This window comes from Alosa sapidissima, chromosome 23 (assembly GCF_018492685.1).
Source record: "Alosa sapidissima isolate fAloSap1 chromosome 23, fAloSap1.pri, whole genome shotgun sequence".
Taxonomy (NCBI): domain Eukaryota; kingdom Metazoa; phylum Chordata; class Actinopteri; order Clupeiformes; family Clupeidae; genus Alosa; species Alosa sapidissima.
In genome coordinates, this window is record NC_055979.1 from 25,817,486 (window position 1) to 25,835,431 (window position 17,946).

At 40.0% G+C, this 17,946-nt stretch overlaps 1 long non-coding RNA gene across 1 annotated transcript; it reads right to left on the minus strand.

Annotated features, from left to right (window-relative positions):
* Nucleotides 1-6,182: 6,182 nt before the first annotated feature.
* On the minus strand, nt 6,183-8,631 carry LOC121698924. The gene is made up of 3 exons (XR_006026892.1): nt 7,576-8,631; nt 6,659-6,833; nt 6,183-6,578 (listed from the first exon to the last, which is right to left on the minus strand). It is a non-coding gene; the product is annotated as an uncharacterized LOC121698924 (long non-coding RNA).
* Nucleotides 8,632-17,946: the final 9,315 nt, after the last annotated feature.

Sequence of the window (17,946 nt, forward strand, 5' to 3'; positions counted from 1 at the left end):
CTGAAACACTGAAACACATTAAAAACACTGAAACACATTACAATATCATTAACTTTTGCTACACAGAGAGAGACCGACCGAGACTCTCTGCAAAGGCAACGATTTCAACATTAAGGTGTTGCTTCAATTATTTTAGTTTAAAGCAGAGCTACTGTAGTATTTAATCAAGTATTTAAACAACTAATTACATTAGTTTGAGACACAGGTCCTCCTCTACCTATAGCCACACACACACACACACACACACACACACACACGCACACACACACACATATTGCATTAAAACCATTAATGACAAGAGTCACTCTTCTTACTCATGCAAAGGCAACATTTTGAACAGTTGTTGCTTCAATAATTTTACATTTTAAAAAGTACAGAGCAGACTGTCAAGTTTCAAACAGAACTAGTATTACTTCAAGTATTTAAACAAACAAAAGTTTGAAACAGGTTCTCCTCCACGTATACACACACACACACACACACACACACTTCCTTCTCATCTTTTTTCATTTTGTTTTTCATCTGGCACTGTGACGTCACACACAATCTAGTGTAATGTTTAAAGCAGAACTATTTTAACTCAAAAGTCTGAAACAAGTAAATCAGTCCCCACCCCCACCCACTCACTGATACAAACATCACTCAAAGACACCTCTCTCCCCTGCTTTTTTCCCCCCTTTCTTCTCTGAGCTGCTCACACAAGTGGTATCACATACATACATGCACACACAAACATTTAACCCCCCCCCCCCTCCCCCTCTCTCTCTCTCTCACACACAAGTCAAGTCAAGTCAAGTCAAGTTTATTTATATAGCACATTTCATACACAGAGGTCATTCAATGTGCTTTACATAAACAAAACCAAACGATAATAACAAATAAAAGCATAGAAGGGCAATATAGTCAAAGAATAGTTAAAAGGTAAAGATCATAATAAAAGGAAAACATAAAACACAAGGTAAAATCATTTAAAAATAAAGAATAATTAGTAAGCAAAAACAAAGGCAAAAGTAGTAAAAAAAGTAATAAAAGACAAAGTAGAATAATTATCGAGGCAGATTCAGAATTTGTAACTCGGCACAGTTAGCAGAAAGCATCTGAGAACAGTTTGGTCTTAAGTCTAGATTTAAAACTGGCTACAGTTGGGGCCTTTTTAATGTCATCCGAAAGTTGGTTCCACAGCTGAGCCGCATAGCAGCTAAAAGCTGCTTCACCATGTTTAGTTCTAACTGTAGGTTTTACTAGCAGGTTTTTCACCTGGGACCTGAGAGGACGAGAAGGTGTGTACTGCTGAAGCATGTCTGACAAGTATTTAGGTCCTGCTCCATTTACTGATTTATAAACAAGCAATAGTGCTTTAAAGTCAATTCTGTGACTTACTGGAAGCCAGTGCAAGGACTTAAGAATTGGAGTAATGTGGTCAGTTCTTTTAGTTTTTGTTAGAGTCCTAGCTGCTGCATTTTGTATCACCTGAAGCTGTTTAATAGTCTTTTTAGGAAGGCCTGTGAACAGTCCATTGCAGTAATCAACCCTGCTGGAGATAAATGCATGAATGAGTTTTTCTAAGTCATGTTTTGACATCAGCCCTCTGAGTTTGAAAATATATTTGAGGTGGTAAAAAGCTGATTTAGTTATCGCTTTCATGTGGCTGTTGAAATTTAGATCACTGTCAATTAATACACCAAGGTTTTTAACAGTATCCTTTGCCTTCAACCCTTTTGTGTCAAGGAGAGTGGCAACCCTAAGTCTTTCCTCATTTTTACCAAATATAATTACTTCAGTTTTTTCTTTGTTCAGCTGAAGAAAATTTTGAGACATCCAGGTGTTGATTTGTTCTATACACTGACACATAGATTCAAGAGGACCATAGTTGTTTGGTGATAGAGCTAAGTAAATTTGTGTGTCATCTGCATAGCTATGATATGAAATCAAATTATTTTGAATGATTTGTCCAAGTGGGAGCATATAGAGGTTGAATAATAGTGGCCCCAAGATCGACCCCTGGGGAACACCACAGGTCAAGGACGTTGGTGTTGAGGTACAGTTTCCGATGGCAACAAAGAAGCTCCTTTCTTGTAGATATGATTTTAGCCAGCTGATAACTATGCCTGTAAATCCAACCCAGTGTTCTAGTCTGTGTAGTAAAATATTGTGATCAACAGTGTCAAATGCTGCACTAAGGTCCAGTAGCACTAGGACTGATGTTTTACCTGAATCTGTGTTGAGGCGTATGTCATTGGAAACTTTAATGAGAGCTGTTTCAGTGCTGTGATTTGCCCGAAAACCAGACTGAAAGTAATCAAAATACCCATTTGATGTTAGGAAGGTGGTTAATTGATTAAAGACTACTTTTTCAATAATTTTGCCAATAAAAGGTAGATTGGATATGGGCCTGTAATTGTTTAGCATGGAGGCATCCAGGTTATTCTTCTTGAGAAGTGGCTTTACAACAGCTGTTTTCAGTGACTTAGGAAAAGTGCCAGACAGCAATGATACATTTACAATTTGAAGGACATCCGCCGCTATGAGGTGAAAAACAGTTTTGAAGAAATTGGTAGGCAGAGTGTCTAAGACACATGTGGAAGGGCTGAGATTCTGTACCGTTTTTTCAAGTGTTTCGTAGTCTATCAAGCTGAACTCTGACATCAAGTTTAGTTTCCCTCTGTTTGTTGCTGGAAGTTCAGGTTGTTGAATTTGTAATTGAGCAGATATGTTGAGTCTGATTTTGTCAATTTTACCTTTAAAAAAAGATGAAAACTCATTGCATTTATTAGTTGAGAGAAGTTCAGGCGCTAATTGTGAGGGGGGATTTGTTAACTTATCAACAGTTGAAAATAGAATACGAGTGTTATTTGAACTTCTATTGATAATGTTAGAAAAGAAAGACTGTCTTGCTTTGCATATTTCAGAGTTATATGTGCGGAGCATCTCTTTATGGATTTCATAGTGGATCTGAAGTTTGTATTTACGCCATTTTCTTTCAGTCTTCCTACACTCTCTTTTTAGAAGTTTAACTGCTGGATTTTGCCTCCATGGTGCTTTCTGTTTGTCCTTAACTTTCTTGAATTGTAATGGAGCAATGTCATCCATAATGTTTGCCATTTTTGCATTAAAGTGATCAAATAAGTCTTCAGAGTCTGACAGTTGACTTGACTTTAGTGAAAGTGCTTGCTCAAAGAGAGCACTTGTCTGATCATTTATGATTCTCCTTTTTACCATCATAGCTGTGTTTTGAGTGTGTGGGGACATAGACACATCAAAGAACACGCAAAAATGATCAGATAAGGCCAGGTCTTTAACAGCTGTAGACATCGAGACCCTTTGTGATAACAAGGTCGAGGGTATGGCCGAGAGAGTGTGTTGGCCCCTGTACATGCTGTGTTAGGGAGAAAGTATCGATTAGTGCAATGAATTCCTTGGCATAATTGTTTTCAGGATTATCCACATGCAAGTTTAGATCCCCTGATATAATAAGACAGTCATACTCTATGCAAACAACTGATAGCAGTTCACCTAGCTCTTCAAGAAAAACTTTAGCTGAATGTTTTGGAGGCCTGTAAATTGTCAGTAATAAAATCTGAGGAGAAGACTTAATGCATGCACACAGATATTCAAATGAAGTAAAGTCACCGAATGACGACTGATTGCACTGAAAAGACGTCTTGAAAATTGTGGCTATCCCCCCACCTCTTTTATTTGCTCTGGTAGCACTCAAAAAACTGAAGTTTGGGGGAGCTGATTCGATGAGAGTAGCAGCACTGTTTGCTTGATCTAACCATGTCTCAGTTAAAAGTAAAAAATCAAGGTTGTGTGTGCAAATTAGATCATGAATTAAGAATGATTTGTTTGAAAGAGATCTGATATTTAGGAGTGCTAGTTTTGTTAGTTTAAGTGTTGGGGAAATATGATCCATGGGGGAAATCTGAGGTTGATGTGGTACGGGTAGGAGATTGGACTGGTTTACCCTATAAGCTCGATGCATTTGTGTTCTATTTCTTGTCAATACAGGAATAGAGAATGTCATGGGCTTACTGGGTCCCGGCATGTTCTCAAAACTACTGTCAGTACCATTTATATTGCAGGGACCCTGAGAATATCATGCAGTACAGTCATCATATAATTGTCCCCTGCTGCTGCCATCTGTATTTTCCACTGCACATTCCATGCTATATGCCGGCTGAGAAAATGAACTAAGAGGTTGCTGCTGCTTAAGAGATCCTTCTAAACGGGGAGGGGGAGGGCGAGGGGGTGGAGGTGCCCTTCGCTTCTTTGGTGCTAATGATCTTGGGCTAGTAAAACTCTGCATGGCTACTGGTAGCAGTCTCTCCATTCTTGCAGGGAACATCATGTGCTTGGGTGGGGATGGTGATGGGTATTCAGGGGATCCTGTGGAGTTTGAGTGGGTGGTGGGATGAAGGGGTGGGGATGGGGATGGGAGATTAGGGGGGTCTGTGTGGCCTGGGGAGTTTGATTGGGTGGGGACGTGATTGGGTGTGGGTGGTGATGGGAAATCAAGGAGGTTGGGGTTGAAAATTGATCCAGAGTCTCCATCTGCCTGCTGAGGTTCTGGGAAGTTTGTTGCAGATGCTCCGCTTTCAGCATGTATTCCAGTAGTGTATTCCATGTTGTTGTGTCTTTGTGGTGACAAGGAGACGACGGAGGTGGGGAGGGGTATTGGTACTGGTGTTACAACATGACCCTTCCTTTCTGATATCCTCTCAGCAGCTTTGATAGGTGCTATCTCCTCATGCTCATCACATCCATTTGTTTGCTGAGATTCCAGGGAGTTTGACGCCAGTGATTGACTTTGAGTCATTTTAGCAGCACCCATCTTATCTTGTCCAGTGGACATGGCTTGGCATTGTTGAGCTGGTTGTTTATGTTTCTCCAAGGTCTGCATTTCAGTGGAGGCTAGCGGGTGGTTATCAGAGGGCCCCACAGCAGGGGAGGTTGGGCATATCTCTGTTTCAGCCTGTGCAGAGTGTTTTGGTTTAGCTGAGTTGTTGATGTCATCCGCTTGTTCTGTCTGTATGGCCACTGAGCGCTTATCAGAGGCTCGGCTCAAGGTTGGCAGAAAAAATGTTGGGTGCAGGAGAGAGAGGTGATAGTATTCGGTTAAGATCTTGGCCCCAGTCCAACTCAGCTCTGTGCTATTTGGTCTGAAGTATTCCCTGCGATTCCAAAAAAGGTTAAAATTGTCAATAAAATTCATCCCAACTGAAAAGCATGTTTTTGCGAGCCAGGTGTTTAAACTGAATAGTCTGGAAAATACAAAGCTTCCCTCTGCTGGGAGTGGGCCACTGATGAAAATTTGTATTCCAAGCTCATATAGGGCAGAGAAAAGTTCCTTGAAATCTTCTTTGACATACAGCTGTTCTCTGTAGATGTCATTTGCTCCAACATGCACAATGATGCGCTTGATAGTTGCATATTTTGACACCAGTTCTGCAAGCTTGTTTTTTGTGTCAGACACTGAAGCATTTGGGAAACAACATACAATCATCCTTTCCCCATTTATATGTCTCACAGCAAAGTCGCCTAGAACGAGGGTTGTGGGATGAATAGGGGTCGAGTGCTGCTTCTTGTCTGTGCCCATCTTTCTTTTGTTGTGGTTTGATCGCTGCCTGCTTTGGGTCTGTTCCCTGGAAAATTCCTCTCTCACGTCCCGGAGGCATTCAAATCTGTTCCATAGTGTTAGGGGCTGTGGGCTTCCCTTAGGACCACAAGCCCTGTAGTAGCTTGCTGATCTGTCTGTATTTCTGATACGAGGCCTGAAGTTAACATCTGAATTTACTGGTGTTGAGGTAATTACAGTTCTTGTATTACGTTTTTTGTTTTTTGGTCTGGCACCTTGCCTGTGCCAAGGCTCTGTACTCACATTTCCCTTTGTGAGGTCGATGCATTCATCTGCTCTATTAGCAGTGATATTAGACTGCTGGGTTACATTCTCTGCATTTCCAGTAGTTGCTGTACTCACTTCATGAGATGCCTCTCGTAGTTCATCTGTCGTTGATGGAAGGGCATGCATCTTTGATTCCAAAGTAGAAATCCTCTGTTCTAGCTCAGTACATTTTCGGCATGATCTCCTGGGTCTCTGGCCGGAGGAGCGCATTTTGTTTTAATCCAACTTCAAGGTGAATTGCCGTTCAGTTTTTGCTCGTTGACTTGGCTGGCTCATTTAAAGTAAAAAACTAACCACTAAAGTTTCAGATTTAAATGTACTGGTTTCACTGTCTTTGCTAAACTAGCTTGTAAATGAAATAAAAGAATGAAAAAGAGTGGAAATTGCTAAAAGGATAGGTGAAGCAGGAGCAGTGTGAAATGCTTCCTACTCGCTTGAGTAGGAGTTGAGAAAAAACTCAACTCCTACTCACACACACACACACACACAAAACCTGTTAGATGTAACTGCTTAGTTAGAGGTCTGCCATTCAAAGTCCAGCAAGGAGCGAATTAAGTTATTAACGTGGGAGTTGATGGGTGGTGCTTTTTTCTGGACAATTCGTCCGGTCTTCTTGCTCACTCCCTGTCGGGCTGTGCATTTCTTTCCATCTTCCGGATTAATTCTCACCAGAAATCTATAATGTGAGATTACATTTTAACTTCCAGTCTATAATTTTATAATTGATAAAAATAAAACATATAGAAAATAACTTACCTCTGAACAAGCTCCAAAGTGCATGCAGCTGACTCTTGGTATTCCATGTTTAAGACGTAATACGATGCAAAAAGAGTGGCGAAAGCAGCAGGAAAACTGTCTGATCCAGTGAATGTAATAGCAACTCTTCCTTCAATGGACACCATCCATCTTTTTGCTGTCATGAGCGAGGGTCCTAAAACAAAACAATGTACTTTATTTTGAACACGAACTTCAAAAATACTGAAAACTGAAACAATGCAATAACAGACCGAGTTCAGATGTACACCCTATAGAGAATATATGAAAATCCTTGATGACAAAGCAGTGGTTTAAGGTATTATCTGGAGTCAACCAACCCATAACCCTGTTGTTTCACATTACTAAGTGCTGTCAGAAGGTATGAAAACTACAAGACTTGGTACAACATAGACCAAATGGTGAAACATCAGCCAGCACTAACTGATAAGGTCAAAGAAGTTTCATTTTCATCTGTTAGCATTAGCAAATGTGGTCACTGTTGTCCCAAATGCTATGGTTCTTTTACCTACCAGCAGCACTCACCAGACTCAAAGAACAGAGGTACAGAGATAGTTTCAGAACCCAACTATAGCTGCCAAACTGTGGAAGAGACTGCAAAAAGATAGTACCAAGATTCTGCTAACCAGGGATCCTTAAAAAAAAGCAGTGGAATACCCATACCCATATTCTATCAAATTCAGATTAATGAAGATTAATAATATTTATGCAATGTAACACAAGTGGGAGTGAGGTTGTTCGTGGATATCCTCTCGGGTGTAGTTCAGACAAAGGTAACCACACACATAAGGAGATCCAAGAACAACCTCACAACCACAAGTGTTATATGGCTTTTATAAAACCATTCCATTGCTAAATAATAAAGTTTACATACAAATGAAGAGGAAAAACATACTTACCAACCATAATGAGTCTGGGTGTGTCAGGCAATCTCTCGTGCCCCTCTACTTCTGCCACAGTTTCAGTGACCTGTATAAAACAAAACAAAACAAAACAAAAAAACATGTGCATTACAGTTTGTTAATTTGTCATGCTATTACTTACAAAAAATGAAATGTTAGATGCCTGCATAAAGAAGGCTAGATGATCTTAGTTTAAACAAATAGGCCTACCTTGCTGTTAATTAAAACTAGGGTTAGCTGTGCTTAGACAAGAGCCAACGGGCTATATGACAGACTTCACAATATACAGACGTATGTCGCCAGGATAGTAAAATGGAAAAATAAATTATAGAAGACAACTATTAAAAAGGGGCAAATACATTTACTATTAGTTTTGAAGTGCTAAAATATCTGACTAGAATCGTGTCTCTAAGTGGGGACGAGAGTCGTCGACATCGTTTTCAATTTACTTAGGCTAGTCCTTGAAGTTAGCTGGTAATAACAACAGACAATACTTTTCAACGACAAGTCGATATTTTTAACTTTAAACTTACACAAGTTAAAAGAAAGGCATAAAGAGGATTAGATGATTAATTTAAACAAATAGGCTATGCCTACCTTGTTGTTAAAGCTAGCTATGCTTAAGCCAGAGACAATACTTTGCTATCGACACCAGCTTTGATACCAGCAAACAAGCTATGCTCGTCTTTTTACTAAACAAAAATCTACACAATGCCGGGGTAAAACTACTTAATGAATGCGAAAACCAAACTCACCAAATTTCAATGACGCGCTCATTCCACTATGGGTCATGTCTTCAGAAGAGGAGTAAAGTCGTCGGGTTGGCAGAACTTCGTTCTCGATATTACAGCAAGGTGGCAGCAAAGTTACAGTATGCGGGGAAATGTACTGTAATATATTCCCGCGTCAATAATATTACCCAGAATGCAACATTAACTACAACACTGTGCTGTAAAGACATGATATTGTATCATACTGTAGAATTTAGCTGTACTGTACTGCAAAACCTACAGCCACATTTAACAGTGTGCGTTACATCTGGAGGTCGTAATAAAAGTTCTTTGTCAAATCAAGCACTTGATGCATCACGAGAAGGAGGAAATGGAAATTAGCCTATTGTTTTCTGTTCAGGTGGTCTGTCCAGGTAGGCCTAGGCCTACGACTATGACCGAGTATTAGGCCTATTACTCGAAATTTCGAAAAATAAAGTTTAAATATTATATTTCAACTTTATTCTCGAAATTTCGAGTTTAATGTTGAAACGTCGACTTTAAAGTCTTCAGTGATGTTGTGTCAACGATTCCCACTGTTGTGTCAACTGATTCCCAGTTTAGATGGTGAGCAGATTAACTGGTGATCTTTGCATAAAATCAGTGAATAGCCTATTCAACAAGACCCTGCATACTTCTTCAGAGCGTTCTGCTCTGCCTCCGCCTAGTGGTTTACATTTTCACGAAGTGTTTGCAAGTGAGACAATATAACGGATATCGCTGAAAAGATCACCAGTGTATGTCTAATATATGTCTATTTAAGCATTATCCACACAAATATGACACATACTGAATGAATGGAAAAAAAATAAAACTAGCGATCTAGCTGGGATTCGCATGGACAAGAAAGTTGATCAGATAACATGGACGTATATTTAGGGTGGGACGCTAAGGACTAGTCCTAATCAAAATTTTAAGATGACAAAATTGTCCCCACCAATATTTTAGCGAACTTATTTGTACTGCTGATCATTCCGACAGCCAGCACGACAATACAAGAAACGTCAGGGTTATCTGACATGCAGGCTACACGCATGGAGAATGCCAATGCACAGGCTTCTTTGCAGTGGCAGTCAAGCGAGCAGGTGTGTCAACGACAACGGTAAGTTACCAGGGCTGTCTGCCAATACATACCCCATAAAAGGCCAAAGTAAAACATTTTGATATTCCCTTTGCCCTTCAGCATGTACATGTTTGCCCCTTTTTGTGGTTTGTAGATCAGCTATGCCACCCGAAGAAGAAGAAAGGGGACATACAAAGCTTTTTCATTATGCAGAGTCTAAGTAGGCAAACTAGCCATACAAACTGGCGACTAGTAACCAGGCTTTCAAATTCGGATTTTATCCTACTGTGTAAAATAACATTAGCTGTTAGGATTACCCAGGGTATTGTCACAGCTAAACCTAGCTTCTGCAATCTTTCATCCAAAGTTAGGAGTCATGTTGAATATGGGCGTGCCGTACGGAGAGTCGCATAGGCTATACTTACAACCGGACCCGCGTCACACAGAGCAGGTTGTTTGCGCCATGCCCCTTTTGAGGGGAAAACATTCCCTCAGAACAAGCCAGAGTGAACCGGTAGACATGTACCAACCACACAGCTAAGAACCCCTCCCTGAGTTTCTTTTGCCTACCATGTCCTCAAAAAAAATCCTGACAGAAGAAAATTATGGCTACAAGTCTAAGAAGAGAAGACCGTATGACACTTCTGGTCACTGAGTGGGGTTGTTGCACCACTTCGTAGGCTACTTGGGATACTGAAGAGACGTGTTTTTATATTAATTGAATTAAGTTTTTGTAGGTATCTTTCACGGTCAACGACCGGCAAAGTGGTTATGTATTGAGTGGTCATATTGATTTGTGGTATTTTTTGTTATTATTTATTCCTGCGATTTCTGTACGAATTACGTTTATTGACCCTAATTTGCGTTGGAGTTAATGAGAGGGGTTGTTTGTTTTCCCCCGAAAGGGGCGGGAACGTTTGTCACGAGTCAAGTTCCCGGATGTGCCGGTCTAACGTATAGCACAGAAAAAAAGCCACTAGGCTGCCAATCTGGCAGTGTATTTGTGAATGTAGCCTGCACAATGCAAATAAATAAAAGATAAACTAAGTGCATTTCCATAGAAATAAAAAAAAAAACATTGCGAGAAAGATATTTCTTCTATGATCTCATCCCATAAAGCTTTTCTTTGAGTTGTTCGTTTTTTGAACATTTATTTTATCTAATGACATAGCAAACATGATTCATTGAATCCACATATCCTTGCACTTGCGAAAACTAGTTTTCACTAGCCTAAAACAATGAGGTCGCAAAAACAATGACTTCAGACTTGACTTGCGACTCCACTCAAAAGACTTCAGACTCGGACGCTTCGATTGCAACATACCGTATACTTTGGAAAACGTATAACGAGCGGCATGGCCTCTTTGCCATAATGTACAACGTAACGCATGTGCGCACTCACAGATAAAAAAATGCATTGACCTCCCGGAGTGCATTTTATCATTACTTTCGGTTACAATAACTTCGTGCACAGAGGAAATAAGCGAACAGCTACATGCAAGGTGTGTGGCAACAACGTCTGATTTCATCAGGCATCTCCAAACGCACCCATATAGGTCAGTCACTTAGGCCTAGCATATCGTCACAGGTGACAAGCTAACCATCGCAAAGTGCTGTGCTAATGCTGGGAACAGGCAGGGATGGGCAAAAATACATTAGAATGTATTTCAAAATAAAATAGGCCTACCTATTAGGCCTACCCTCATTTTTAATGTATCTGTGGCGCACCCAAATAGGTGACCACAAGTGTTGTGGTTTATTAACTGCATTTGTATTTTTATATGATTCATCTAGAACGGCACTATGCCTAGTAGGACTTTTATTTGTCAATGTTAGATTATTACTGTATTTTTATATTATTACTCTAGAACGGCCTAGTGCCTAGTAGGAACATAAGCGCGTGACACAGGAGGTGCAGTTGCGTCTGGGTTGCTATGGGAGCGGACCACCGCTCTGCCTACAGATGCACTTTGGATGAAAAACTGACAAGAAGCAGCCTGTGTCATCTCCTTGTTTTTCCACCTGTTTCACAGGTTAGTACTGTATCAACGCCATCCGTTTCATGATGTCTGCAACTCATGACTGATGTCTATTTGATAACTTGTTTTTGTGTTATTGTGAACTTTTAAATTTAAATGTTATATTAGGTTTGCCATCGTATGAAGCGGCTAGCTGAGGTTAACGTTCAGCAGCCGTCTCGCGAGCTGTCTGTGGCGGCAAACTGATGTGCTTCAGACGGTAAGCTGCCGTCTGTTAGCTAGCTGGATCCTTTGAGATCCTGTTGACATCCACATAGCTAGCTAACTGCTAACTTAGCGTCCTGAACTCCCGTACACTGTTTTTAGACACGGTTATTTCACAAAGTTTGATAGAAATACGTTCACCCACTGCTTTTATAAAACGGATATTTTATGATGTTTGAACATAAATAAGTTAAGACACACTGGTTATAAGATATAGAATTTAACAAAGTTTTGAGAGTATAAATAGATAAATACACACTGGTCATAAGACATGATTATTCTGATAAGGAATACGAGTATACAGTAAATAAATAGATAAGTTGATACAAGGAATAGTATTTCGTAAAGTATGAAGACGTATGTTAAAAAAACACAGTTTTGATATAACAGTTATCTTGAAGTAATGAATGTAAATATACTAAGCCATGACACTGGAATGAATGTTTGTTATCTGAATCATATTGAGTATACGTAATGTAACTAGTGCCTTTAATATTGCTGTTTTGTATGTACTGTATATTTAAACGGGTTAAGTGTTTTATAATATTGAACTGAATCTTTATGTGCTATTCTCTGACTTTTGCTACGTTAGAATTCTATTCGGTATTGAATGGTTAGTCAGGTGGTTTCCTACAGGTAGCCTGTACTTAAATACAATGGTATGTCCATGTTATTGCACTATTCAGCCATAGTGGCCTATTTCTCACGGGTGTGAAAAATGTGAATGTATGAAGGTGTTTTTGGGATACATGAGTATGTGATGAATGTATTGAGATACATAAATGTAATGTTAAAGAACATGTTACTGTTGAAACAGACTTATTGCACAGACTTGACATGATTGCTAGTCAATAAAAGATGCACTTTGGATGAAAAACTGACAAGAAGCAGCCTGTGTCATCTCCTTGTTTTTCCACCTGTTTCACAGGATGTACTTATCTTTGTTACGTCAGTCCCACACTTGGGACCTGTAACATATCGAAATAAAATACTGTATTTTTGTATTTAGAAAATACTCAAAATACTTTTTTCAAGGAAGTATGAAAGCACTGCAAAAAAGCTTTTTTTTATCCCAAACATTGAGCCTATAAACTATACAGTAAAAAACTATACAATTTGGCCCGTCATGCCATTTTGGATATACCGTATGCAAGTTCATGTAGTGTGATCAGAATTAAGAATAATTCAAGAATTTACATTTCCATTTAGTCATCTAGCTGATCCTTATCCAAAACGACTGACAGAGCTTTCAATTCGGCAGCCGTGGCCTACTGGTTAGCGCTTCGGACTTGTAACCGGAGGGTTGCCGATTCGAACCCCGACCCCTCATTGCTACCCGAGCGCTGCTGTTGTTGCAGGCAGCTCACTGCGCCGGGATTAGTGTGTGCTTCACCTCACTGTGTGCTGAGTGTTTCACTAATTCACGGATTGGGATAAATACAGAGATTATATTTTCTTAAATGCAGAGATTAAAATATACTTATACTTACAATTAACCACATTATAATCAATAGGCCAAAATCATAATTGTGTATCTGTGCCGAATTTTGTAATTCAAGTCCAGTGTAGAAGTAATGCATTCTTAGTCAGAGGTAGCATTCAATAAAGTTCAGTAGTGCATGTCTAATTGAGTGCCTGTCATTTTAAGACGTTCCTGTGGGAATCCTTGCAATTAACATTAACAAAGTTAAAAGGCTGCTAATGTGTGGATGCAATTCATAACATAGTTAGTTCAAATAACGGTTTGTACTTCTCATTTGGACAAGCACTTTTGAGTCTTGGAAAACACTTTTCCATTTACATCGGGATTTTGCAAACATTCAGTCAAGTCAAATATAGCTGCAAGCAGCAATGAGGGGGCCAAGCAGATAGGCCGGAGTAATCATGGCAACGAAATGCTGTTAGCTCAATGCTGCAATCAGACGTATGGCCATAAGCTGTCAAAGCAAGTTTCACGTCTAGCACGTCAAAAGTTACAAGGCAAAATGCATTTTTGCTAATTGCAGTGACCCTAAAGGTCACAAAATTTCTTCGGCATTCACCTGATGGGGTCATGAGTCCATGTACCAAGTTTGGTTTTGATACATGCAACGATTGCTGAGATATGAGCTCACTTCCTGTTTGGCGGCTTTGCCACAAATTTCGATTGGATGTGACGGGCGAACGCTTCTATCAATTGTTACAGAAATAAATGAAGTGACAAGGCATGGTCTGAAGATGGTCTGTGCCAATTTTGGTGAAGATCAGATGAAATTTGTGACCTGTGCGAAATTGTTGGTGTTTTTGATCAAATCAAATATGGCGGCCGAATAAATTATATTGATGTGACAAGTTGCCCTCAGTTGACCTAAGGACCTTTGACAGTATTACCAGACACCACTAGTACAATTTAATTCTAAGCACAGCAGCAGCTACAGGCCAAAAGGCATGTTTGTGAATTACAGCGCCCCCTAGAGGTCAAAGGTCACCACATTTCTTGAGGGTCCTCCTGATGGGGCCATGAGTCAATGTACCAAGTTTGGTTTTGATACATGCAAGGGTTGCTGAGATATGAGCTCACTTCCTGTTTGGCGGCTTCGCCACAAATTTTGATTGGATTTTATGGGCGAACGGTAATACTTCCGAAGACAAAAAGTGATAACTTTTGTGAGGCTTGGTCTGAAGATGATCTGTGTCAAATTTGGTGGGAATCAGAGAAAGTATGTGACCCCTGATACATTTTAAGTGTTTTTGATGAAATCCAAAATGGCGGAAAATGACGTCATAGGGTGCGTTGAACTCGGCTTGGTCCTTTTGAAAATCGGACCAACAGGTCAAAAGTTATGTGCATGAACGCACGTCCAACTTTGGCCTGTTGGTGGCGCTAGAGGGTTCGAGTTGCCGACATGAAACTTGGTGACATGAATCATGGGACCGTCCCCAATCAGTGTGCCAAATTTCCCAACTTTTTACCATACGGTTCTATGGGCTGCCTTAGACTCCCATTGCATATAATACAGTGTTTCCCCTACAGTGTATTTAACAGCGGCGCAGCGCCGCCGCTGGATTTTCAGCGCCGCTGCAATATAATATCACGAGATTCACTTAACACACTGTAAAAGCACAACGGCCAACGTCATCTCGAAATTGTTTTCTGAAAGTCTTGAGTAAGTTAAGTGCATCAAATCCGCACTTAGCCTCTCATTATTCAGGACATATATGCGGCATGATGTGTCAGGTGATTACAAGCCCAAAGACAAGTCTGCAGCCCATATGGCTAGCCTACGTTCTGAACACGGTTACATTGTTTAGCTATCCGACTGATGGGGTCTTGCTCCGCCACAGTGTAGCCTATGGTGTCATCGTTCACTTGTAGGTTACACAATAAATAGCCTACTTATAGGCCTGGTGACAATAAAAAATGATATTAGTTATATTTCATCACAAAGCTGTTTGTATGCCGTGAATTCGCTTGTAGCCTATGCCATATGTTAAGCTTGAGCAATTCCTCTGATCCAAAGCCTGCTTTGACACATTGACACTAATGTGAAACATGCATCCTCCTCTCCTAGCCTACATACATAAAGGAAACCAATTCATGATTACCGAAATGAATTTAACATGGGGGGGAAAAAAGTTTGTTGCGATTTAGCCTACTGTTGTGATGCGGTTCTTTCTGCTGATTGGATTTACGTCCGGTGTCGTCAACTCTGAGAACTCTTGCTCCGGCTGACAATTTTATCCAGAGAGCTGATTTCCCAAAGATGAGCCTCCATCAACATTCAACGACAAATTATTAAAACGTAAGTAATGCAATCGAGTAAGCCTAGACTTGTAACGTTAGCGTAGGGCTACATGTAATGTTTGCATGGGAAAGCTAGGCGAACACAGTCTAGGCCTGTTTAAACTTTCTGATAGTTAAAGGAAATATGAGCATATGTTGGCATATACGTATAGCCTAAATTCTGTCCACTTAGCTATAATAGGCTATCACAAACAGACCTTTTCTACGTTTGCGGCATTAGACATAGGAGCCTACATTCTCTTATCAGAAAGACGTGTTCTCATAACTTCAGCGTTCTCTTGACGGTGAGACGAACGGTCGCACTTCAATCAAGTAGCCTTGGTCCTTTTCGAGTTAATTGTGAGTGAGTTGTATGGTAACTGTGGGAGTGATGTAGAAGAAAAGTGAGTATTTACTTTTTTATACGTGGGTTTGTTGTTTTGGGACTGAGAAATAGACTACAAGGAGAGCATCTGGCTACGTGCATGCGTGTCAGCATTAATGGCCCCCCAACAATTAAATTCAATTACCAAAGAGCCTTAGAGATGTTCTTTGAAAAGCCCAGAAAAATTAAGTGCTCGCAGATTGGGTGTGGCCTTTGCCATTAAGACAAATTTAAATAAATTGTAAATAATCTTTTTCTGGGTTGTGCCATTTCATTTTTCTTCTATCATTTTTAACCAATAATGTAAAAGAAAGCTGAAAATGTCCACAAAAGAAACACGAAGGTATGATATAAAAAAATTTTTTTTAAAAATGCGCAACAACCCCCCCCAGTAATAGCACCGCTGCTGGAAACATTTCTAGGGGAAACACTGTAATAATAAATATAACCGCAAGCGGTGATTTACGGGGTCCGAGCAAAACGAACATGAGGTAGCATAGCTTTTTAGTTTTACATATGCTTTGATTGTTTGGGCCCAATTGTTCAAAAGAAACGTGATCGGATTTCGGTTATTGGATTTCAGTTACCGGATTTCGGCTATCGGATTGGATCAAATCTTGAAAATGGCTTGTTCAAAGGGAAACAAGGATCCTGAAATTGGATTAGATCACACAATCTATTCTTGGTTTTGATCTGGATAAAACCTTCACTTTGTGTTGTTCAAAACTTTTGAGTTGGATAAATAAAATTAGGATTACCCTGTGCTATAACGTTATAGTGTGCTAACCAGGGTGCGATTTGTGTAAAAACCAGAGTGGGGGATGATTTTGAATAAATTTGTTTTAGCCCAATCTGAAAAAAATAAATGTGTTTATTGTAGCCTACAGAAAATAAATAGCCTACTATCATACTGTCAGTTAATTGGCTACAGTGCAGTGAAGAGTTTGGAGAGTAAAGTTATAGGGCAACTTGAAGTTTTATGAAAATAATTTACGAACCAGAACATAAAGACCATGAAGCTTCTATTTCTTGCAGCTGTTAAAACACCCGCTAGATAGTTTAAATACCCACCAACACTCGTTTTTGCAGTACAGATTATTTCTGAAAGTTATTTGTCTACTAGGCCTAGCCTAGGCTACTGGCTGATTTATCAAACGAGTGCTTTCTCGTTCGTCCTCCGCAAACTACAGGTGTTTCGATAGAGAGCCATTGAATAAGCGATGCCAAGCAATTGCTGTAACACTTTTTGTGACATTTAGCAAATATCTAAAATATGACTATATACTTCACTGAAGCAAATATTCTAAAATATGACTATATGCTTCACTGAATCCTTCCCGTATTCTTTCATTTGTCCAGCTAACTTTTCCATTGAAACTAGCCATTTATGATGGATTACACACTCGACATTCTGAAATGTCCTGCACGATCAAGGCCAAATTAAGTTATCACGCAGCCACTGTGTCAGCACAGCAGCATGAGTGCTGACGGTGCGTTTCTGATGTCAGATTATTATGTAGGCTAGCCTACTAGACTGTTCTCACGTTGCAGCGCTTTACTTATATGAAGTAGCATTAATCAATATGAAGGGCAGAGGGGGATAAATGTTGTCCCCACCGGGGATAAAAATAATTTAGCAGAGGTAGGGATAGGAAAACCAGAGTGGGGGAAATCCTCACCATCCCCCCCTACAAATCGCACCCTGGTGCTAACCTCCACAACCTAATAGTATTCTAACAATACCCTATTCTAGTGTGCTAACCTCCACAACCCAACAGTATTCTAACAGTAGTATTCTAGTGCGCCTAATCTCCACAATTCAATAGTATTCTAACAATACTCTATTCTATAGGACTATGCATTTGTCATGGATAAGATGAAGGGTCTGATAATGGAAGGCAGTGTTTCCCACAGAATGGAATTGTATTTGTGGTGGTAGGTGAAGGGGGGTGGGGGTGGGTTCTGTGTTGGAGTCAATAAGATGAACAGCCTATAATTATGCAGTTATACTTGCCTTGCACGACAAGTCCTGACAAGTAGCTGTAACGTTATAGTGTGCTAACCTCCACAACCCAACAGTATTCTTAACAGTATTCTATTGCTAACCTCCACAACCCAACTGAAGGAACTGTAGGGGGCGATGT